Source organism: Palaemon carinicauda, chromosome 5 (genome assembly GCF_036898095.1).
Source record: "Palaemon carinicauda isolate YSFRI2023 chromosome 5, ASM3689809v2, whole genome shotgun sequence".
NCBI classification, from domain to species: domain Eukaryota; kingdom Metazoa; phylum Arthropoda; class Malacostraca; order Decapoda; family Palaemonidae; genus Palaemon; species Palaemon carinicauda.
This window is the reverse complement of record NC_090729.1, coordinates 31,768,187-31,776,585: the sequence shown is the minus strand read 5'-3', so window position 1 is coordinate 31,776,585 and position 8,399 is coordinate 31,768,187.

Genomic DNA, 8,399 nt, shown 5'->3' with positions numbered 1-8,399 from the left:
ATATTAGGTATACCAAATTTGCTAGAACATTGACGGTTATCAAATAAATCTCAGGCATTGATACAAAATGTTACAGGCTGTATCATGAGTCTACAATCAGCCCGACTCCACAACCCCTAAAACAGAAATGACTTTCCTATTTCCTCAGTGTCGGAATGCCCGGGCCAGGAGGGTGAAGGAGAACACCCCCCCCCCCCTTCCCTGGAAAGTGTCTACTGGGTTCCTCTTACGAAAAAATTAGCAATTGAAAAATAATAGAGTATATATATATATATATATATATATATATATATATATATATATATATATATATATATATATATATATGTGTGTGTGTGTGTGTGTGTGTGTGTGCGTGTGTGTGTGTGTATGTGTGTGTGTTTTGTATTTGTATTAAATAGTTGAGACGTCAAATGATTATACAGAATTGAAATATGGCATCACAAATTGTAACATTTGTATTTTTTTCCTTCTGATTCGCTAAAGTTTGAGAATGCTCCGCCCATTTCGTAGAAGTTGTAAGAAGAGCAACTCCTTGTCCGTTTTGTCATGGGAACACTAGAGACATCTGACGAAAGATTTCCCCTGAGTGTTGGCGTTCTTTTGATTCTAACTTTACGTATGCATGCTATATGAAATAGTTGTACCCTTTAATGAACGGTAGCTTAGGTCTAAATATTAATTTCACAACGACGTTAATTATTCACAATACATTCAGTTCTACATTAAGTGTTTAAAGTTTTTTTATATAGCTTACAAATCTCTTGACATATAAAGGTGTCGAGTTTATGCATTCCATGTCCAATATTCAAGTTGTTTTCAAAGGTTTCTTTTATGAAACTGGACTCTATGATGTTTCTTTTCCACTAAGTTATTTTAATGAACCAATTTCTTTGCACCTGACCAATTAATAGTGTGATATTTATCTCTAACGTGAGCAAAGAGTGCATTATTATTTTGGGCATATTTGACACTTTTCCTATGTTGTTCAATTCTCTTTTCTAGGGCTTTACCGGTTTGACCAATATAGAATTTTTCACAAGCATTGAATGGAATACGATATACACATCCCTTGGTAATGTCAGGAGAATTCTTTACTAAGGCTGTTTTAATTGTATTGTTACTTTTAAATGCTACATTGAATGCTACATTTTTTGCTGAAGGCCTATATCTGGTCACTGAAAAGTTTTCCATTTTCATCAAGTCCGTGACCGATTTCAACACCTTATTTATGAACTGGAGACCATTATCAGTTATCAAAATTTTCAGGCAACCAAACCTAGTAATGAAGGAGCAGAGCGCCTGGGCTAAAGAATTTGCCGATTAATCCAACATTGCGTAAGTATGATTGTACCGATTAAAAGCATCCACAAATACACATATATACTTATGTTGTGTTAAACCAATAAGAAATGGTACTACAACATCCATATGTACTCTATAAAACTTATTAGAAATCACAGGCCACTTTCTGCCTTCCGATACAGTGTTTTTATGTTCTTGGAAACAGTTACAAGCATGACAACCTTTTATGTAATTCTCTATAGATTTTTTTCATTCCTAACCAAAAGAAGGAGTCACATTCTCTCCTTAATGTTCTATCGATACCTTACTTCCCTGCATACGGACTTGCACATACAAAGTGGTTGGCTTATTTAACTAAAGAAGGAAGAAGAACTACCCGCGCACAAATTTCCCCTCCCCTCTTCTCGTAAGCACAATATAAGATATCATTTTCTATAAAAACTTTTCACAAGGCACATAAAAAATGACAGATAACTTTCCGATTCCCCTTTAATCACTGTTCGTACTCTTTTCATTCATTCTGATTTTTTCTGTCCCTCTCGGACTTCTTTTATGTCCCAACCTACCAAGTCAATCACACCTGCATCATCGGGGCATTCATTCTGGACACCCCTGGTCATATCCTAGGCCACCCACATATGTTCACCTTCAACGCTCATCTCTCACTCTCTCTCTATTGAGTCCCCCCCCCCCTCTCTCTCTCTCTCTCTCTCTCTCTCTCTCTCTCTCTCTCTCTCTCTCTCTCTCTCTCTCTCTTCACCCCGTCTTCTGACTGATCATCGGGAGGATTCTCATCTCGTTCTGTATTTTCTCTATTTTGATGTGGTTCTTCAATATCTTGTTTAAGTTCTTCTTTCCTCTTTTGTGCCCTAGTTGTTACTCCTATTACTGCACCCCTAGAGAGAGCATCAGTTACCTTGTTAGCTTTACCTTCTATATGGTGAAAACCCTTTATATTAAACTTTAACACTCTCAATCCATCTTGCTTGTCAAGATGTCAAGTCATTTTTATAATACAAATAACGTAAAGGCGATGATCATTTTACAACTAAATCAACTGACCTAATAAAAAGACCCGATGCCTCTCTAGAACCCAAAGAATAGCCAAGGCCCCTCGATCGAATGTACTATAATTCTCTTCTTCCCCTTTTAACACCCGGGAAGGAAAACAAATGGGTGTCTCTTTGCCTTTATCATTTCCTTGAGAAACTACTCCACTAATAGCTATGCTACTCGGATCTGTTGTCAGTAAAAATATGCGCTCAAATCTAGGATAAGCAAGTAATTCATTGCTAGTAAAGGCAGCATTCAAATGGTTAATTGCTGTTTCTTCTTCCATGCTCAATTTTATTACTTTTTGTTTCTTTAAAGCATCTAAGGGTCTCACTATCTCTTCAAAACCTCTTATGAATTTACATTATTGCCCAGCGAGCAATAGGAATCCAGCTACATCCCTAGAGTTACGTGGCCTGGAGAATTCTCTGATAGCTGCTACTATTTTTATAGTGAGAAAAGTGAAGAAGAGCGGAATGAGTTCTGGAATGAATTAACTAGGTGTGTAGAAGGACTGGGTAGAAGGAATTATGTAGTTGCCATGGGTGATTTAAATGCAAGAGTGGGCGCTGGAGAGGTAGAAGGTGTCATTGGGAAGTAGGGCATACCAGGTGAAAATGAGAGTGGTGAGAGCCTGGTGGATATGTGTGTTGAGGAAGAGATGGTGATAAGTAATAGCTTTTTCAAAAAGAAAGATAAAAATAAGTATACATGGGTAAGAGTGGTAAATAGAAGAGTAGTAGAAAGGGCATTAATGGATTATGTGTTGATAACTGAAAGAATGTTTGGAAGAAGGAAAGACGTGCACGTGTTTAGGGGTATGGCTAACGGTATGTCTGATCATTTTTTGATGGAAGGAAAAATAGTTGTAGAAAAAGAGTGGGGGAATAGAGTAGGTGAATGTAAAAGGGAGCTAGTGAGGGTTGAAGAGCTAATAAAACCGGGGTAAAAAGTAAATATCAGGAAAGGTTGAAAATGACATATGATGAAGTGAAAGTAAGAGAAACTGGCAATTTAGAGGAGGAGTGGAAGTTAGTAAAAGAAAATTTTGTTGGGATTGCAAGTGATATGTGTGGCAAGAAGGTTGTTGGAGGCAGCATGAGGAAGGGGAGTGAATGGTGGAATGAAGGAGTGAACGTAAAAGTGGAAGAGAAAAAGAGGGCTTTTGAAAAATGGCTGCAGAGTAATAGTGTAGAAAAGTATGAAAAATATAAAGAGAAAAATCGGGAAGTAAAGCGCAAGGTACGCGAGGTAAAGAGGGCAGCTGACCTGAGGTGAGGTCAGGGACTGGGTCATTCATATGAAGAGAATAAGAAGAAGATTTGGAAAGAATTGAAGAGAGTAAGGAAGGCTGGCGCAAGAATTGAAGAGACAGTGAAAGATGGCAATCAGAGGTTGTTAAAAGGAGAGGAGGCAAGGAAAAGATTGGCGGAATATTTTGAAAGTTTACTAAATGCTGAGGATAATAGGGAGGCAGATATGATTGCTGTTGCAGGTGTTGAGGTGCCAGTGATGGGAGATGAGAATGAGAGAGAGATTACAATAGATGAAGTGAGGAGAGCACTAGATGAAACGAGAGTAGGAAAAGCATCTCGTATGGATGGTGTGAGAGCTGAGATGTTGAAGGAAGGGGGTGTGACTGTACTTGAAAGGTTAGTGAGATTGTTTAATATGTGTTTTGTGTTGTCAATGGTACCAGTAGATTGGGTTTGTGCATGTATTGTACCACTATATAAGGGTCAGGGAGATGTGCATGAGTGTTGTAATTCAAGAGGTATTAGTTTGTTAAGCGTAGTTGGAAAAGTGTATGGTAGAGTAATGATTAATAGGATAAAGAATAAAACAGAGAATGCAATCTTAGAAATACAGGGTGGTTTTAGAAGAGGTAGGGGTTGTATGAATCAGATTTTTACAGTAAGGCAGATATGCAAGAAATTTTTAGCAAAAGGTAAAGAGGTGTATGTTGCATTTGTGGATCTGGAGAAAGCTTATGATAGAGTTGATAGGGAAGCAATGTGGAATGTGATGATGTTATATGGAGTTAGTGGAAAGTTGTTGCAAGCAGTGAAAAGTTTCTACAAAGGTAGTAAAGAATGTGTTAGGATAGGAAATGAAGTGTGTGATTGGTTTCCGGTGAGAGTGGTGCTGAGACAGGGACGTGTGATGTCACCGTGGTTGTTTAACTTGTATGTTAATGGAGTGTTGAGAGAGGTGAATGCTCGAGTGCTTGGACGAGGATTAAAACAGGTAGACGAGAATGACCATGAATGGGAGGTAAATCAGTTGTTGTTTGCGGATGATATTGTACTGGTTGCACACACAGAAGAGATGCTTGGCCGATTAGTGACAGAATTTGGAAGAGTCTGTGAGAGAAGGAAGTTGAGAGTTAATGTGGGTAAGAGTAAGGTTATGAGATATACGAGAAGGGAAGGTGGTACAAGGTTGAATGTCATGTTGAATGGAGAGTTACTTGAGGAAGTGGATCAGTTTAAGTACTTGGGGTCTGTTGTTGCAGCAAATGATGGAGTGGAAGCAGATGTACGTCAGAGTGAATGAAGGATTCAAAGTGTTGGGGGCAGTTAAGGGAGTAGTAAGAAATAGAGGGTTGGGCATGAACGTAAAAAGAATTCTATATGAGAAACTGATCGTACCAACTGTGATGTATGGATCGGAGTTGTGGGGAATGAAAGTGACGGATAGACAGAAATTGAATGTGTTTGAGATGAAGTGCCTAAAGAGTATGGTTGGTGTATCTCGAGTAGATAGGGTTAGGAACGAAGTGGTGAGAGTGAGAACGGGTGTAAGAAATGAGTTAGCAGCTAGAGTGGATATGAATGTGTTGAGGTGGTTTGGCCATGTTGAGAGAATGGAAAATGGCTGTCTGCTAAAGAAGGTGATGAATCCGAGAGTTGATGGGAGAAGTACAAGAAGAAGGCCAAGGTTTGGGTGGATGGATGGAGTGAAGAAAGTTCTGGGTGATAGGAGGATAGATGTGAGAGAGGCAAGAGAGCGTGCTAGAAATAGGAATGAATGGCGAGCGATTGTGACACAGTTCCGGTAGGCTCTGCTGCTGCCTCCGATGCCTTAGATGACCGCGGAGGTAGCAGCAGTAGGAGATTCAGCATTATGAAGCTTCATCTGTGGTGGATAATGTGGGAGGGTGGGCTGTGGCACCCTAGCAGTGTCAGCTGAACTAGGTTGAGTCCCTTGTTAGGCTGGAGGAAAGTAGAGAGTAGAGGTCCACTTTTTTTGTTTTGTTTCATTTGTTGATGTCGGCTACCCCCCAAAAATTGGGGGAAGTGCCTTGGTATATGGATGGACTATACTGGGGCAGGGATGAATACTGTCTGGAGTTATTATGTGACTTAAAAATTTGCACTTCAACAAATTTAATTTTATACCTTTACGTCGCAATGCTTCTAAAACTTTACAAATATTATTATTATGCTCTTTGACTGTTTTCCCTATAATTATGATATTGTCTAAATAAACAAGAACATTATGGCCAAACAAGGAAGAAAAAACCGCCAATATAACTCAATATGGAGCATTTTTAACACCGAAAGGAAGAGAATTAGCTATAAATACCGTTTTACATTTTCTGTCTCCCTAAATAGTATCCATATCTTGAATCAACATTTACTATCTCGTTCTTTCACGAATAACTCTTTGATCGAGGGCAATGGAAATGCATGATCCTTAGTGACTTCAATGAACTTCCTATAATCAATACACAATCTTATCGAGCCATCATTTTTCCTAGCAGCTGAATTTGGAGAAGCCCAGGAGGATTCACTATTCTTGATTATCCCTTTTCCCTTAATTTATTAATTTCCCTTTCTATCTCTTCCTGGAAATTAATGGGTATCTTTTAAGGCCTTGACCTGATCAGTTCCGCCTGCCCAGTCTTAATGCTAAAGAGAGGTGGTTCAATCCTACCGGGTGGCTCATTTCTAATTGCAATTACATCGGAATGATTATTATTGACAGAGTCTCTAACTACAAGTTGATATTCTGAGGGACATAGTTTTTTTGGTTGTATAATCAAATTCTCAATACGCCCGTCTGTTCAGGCTGGAGTTTTGTCTCCCAACATCCCATTATAAGCAATATCACATAACACTAATTCACAAACAGAATCACTTCCTGAAACAATTTTATTTGACAAATTAACTATTTTTATATCAGCTCTGTTCTCTTTTATTTCTGAAAAGCCCTCTAATATCATATGGGCGTAATTGTCATGGGGTTTATCAACGACCTTGGTTCCATCCGCAAGAGGATGACACGGTGTAACAGATATGCTCGAAATTGTCAGGGGAGACAACACTTCTTCTCTCTCAGGTACAGCTGTTACTTAACTTACAGTATGTCTCTCCGAGCTCACTCACTCACTTACCACCTGATGACTTTCTAGTGGCAAAATGTCCCCTCCTGCTTTAACTGTTATTGTATCTTTTCCCCGAAAAATGCATATTTCATTATTAGAGATAATATCAATTCCTAAAATAGCCTTGATTCCAGGAATTCCTAAGGTTAGCAAGACAGAAAAATGTGTAAACTTTACAGACCCCGCCTTGAAGTTAACAAATGTTGTGTGGTTTATGTATAGTTTATTTCCTTCTGGCATGTCAAGAACGATGGATGATGCCAACTGTAGTGTGTTTGATGAGAATCCTTTTACAATCAGTGAAACTCTGGGTCCTTTGTCGATCAGCACTCGAATGTATTTATCTGGCAGGTCAAGTCAATCCTAACTACTAACATTCCTAGATGGCCATTATGAGATATGGGGCATGGGCCAATAACCTCAGCTACAATGCCGATGCTCCCTAGTGTTGCGGGGGTGAGGTAGGGGGTACCGATGGAGGTCTCAGTGCCTGCTCTGTCACATCTGTCGTCAATGCTTTCTTTGTTACTGCTTGTGATTTCATGCGGGGTGGGGGTAGGGGGTTGCATCAAACTCCCTCTCCTCCCTCTTCCCCTGTTTTATTTTCTTCGGATGTTGGGCAGGGAAGGGGTACGTGTGACAGAGCTCGCCCGTCACGTGCGTTTTTACTGAGTACTCTCGAGATAGATGACCATAGGCCTGACAAGTTTAACAGCAGGGGGATCCTAGGGTGGTGCACTCCTCTCGTCGGTGCCACTCTCCCCCAAACTGCTAACACCTAATTTGCTGACTGCGTTCTCCCTTACCTCTCTTCGGGGGCCGAGTGCCTCTCATGGCTACCAACTTCTCGGAATCTGGCCAGCTATTCCGAGTCATTTTTTCTTCTGGCAAACTGTCTAAAATATTTTGTACCGCATTCATTATGTCTTGTTAACGAGCAATTGTCATCGAACAAATAACCACATAAATACGGATTTAGTAATCTATGAATATGTTTACGGCAATTGTGTTTTTATCACATTCTGGGAAATTGGCAACTCGGGTAGCAAAAGAATCACAATCGCAAAAAATGTGAGTTGCAAAACTAAGAACTGATTCACCTTCCCGTATTTTGAGTTTATAATTTCCTTTTAGGTCTCCCTTTCTCGAGTCAGTCGTCGTTTTATTTCCCTATAACTTCTCAAACTGTCTTGAGGCCAACATATTACCTCCATTGCTGGACCATCTTTCACCAATCTTGAATAGCTTTTTCTCATTCTGAACACACATATGTGGCAACTTCAAAGTCTCTCAAAAACACTTCATTCGATTTAAATCCTTCGTTAGGCCGTTGATCATCAAAAGGACTAACCCACTACGATTTGCGTATCTTCACTCTGCTGTGCATGTGTACTTTCCATTGTGTGCGTTTGGACTTCATCATTGTATGTCGAATATGCTGATGTTTCGCGCCATGCTTCTTCTTCTTCAACCAAGAATCTGTTCTTTAACTGTTCTAAGTTTTCCTACTTATTTTCCAATTCTTGCGTTCTAATTTACTGTCTATATTTTTCATTAAGAACGCTATATCCTACTGCTCCTTCGTTCTCATCTCCTGCAGTAGCAGCATCTGCTATGTTAGTCCTTGTGTATCTAGGCATCTTGAACTTTT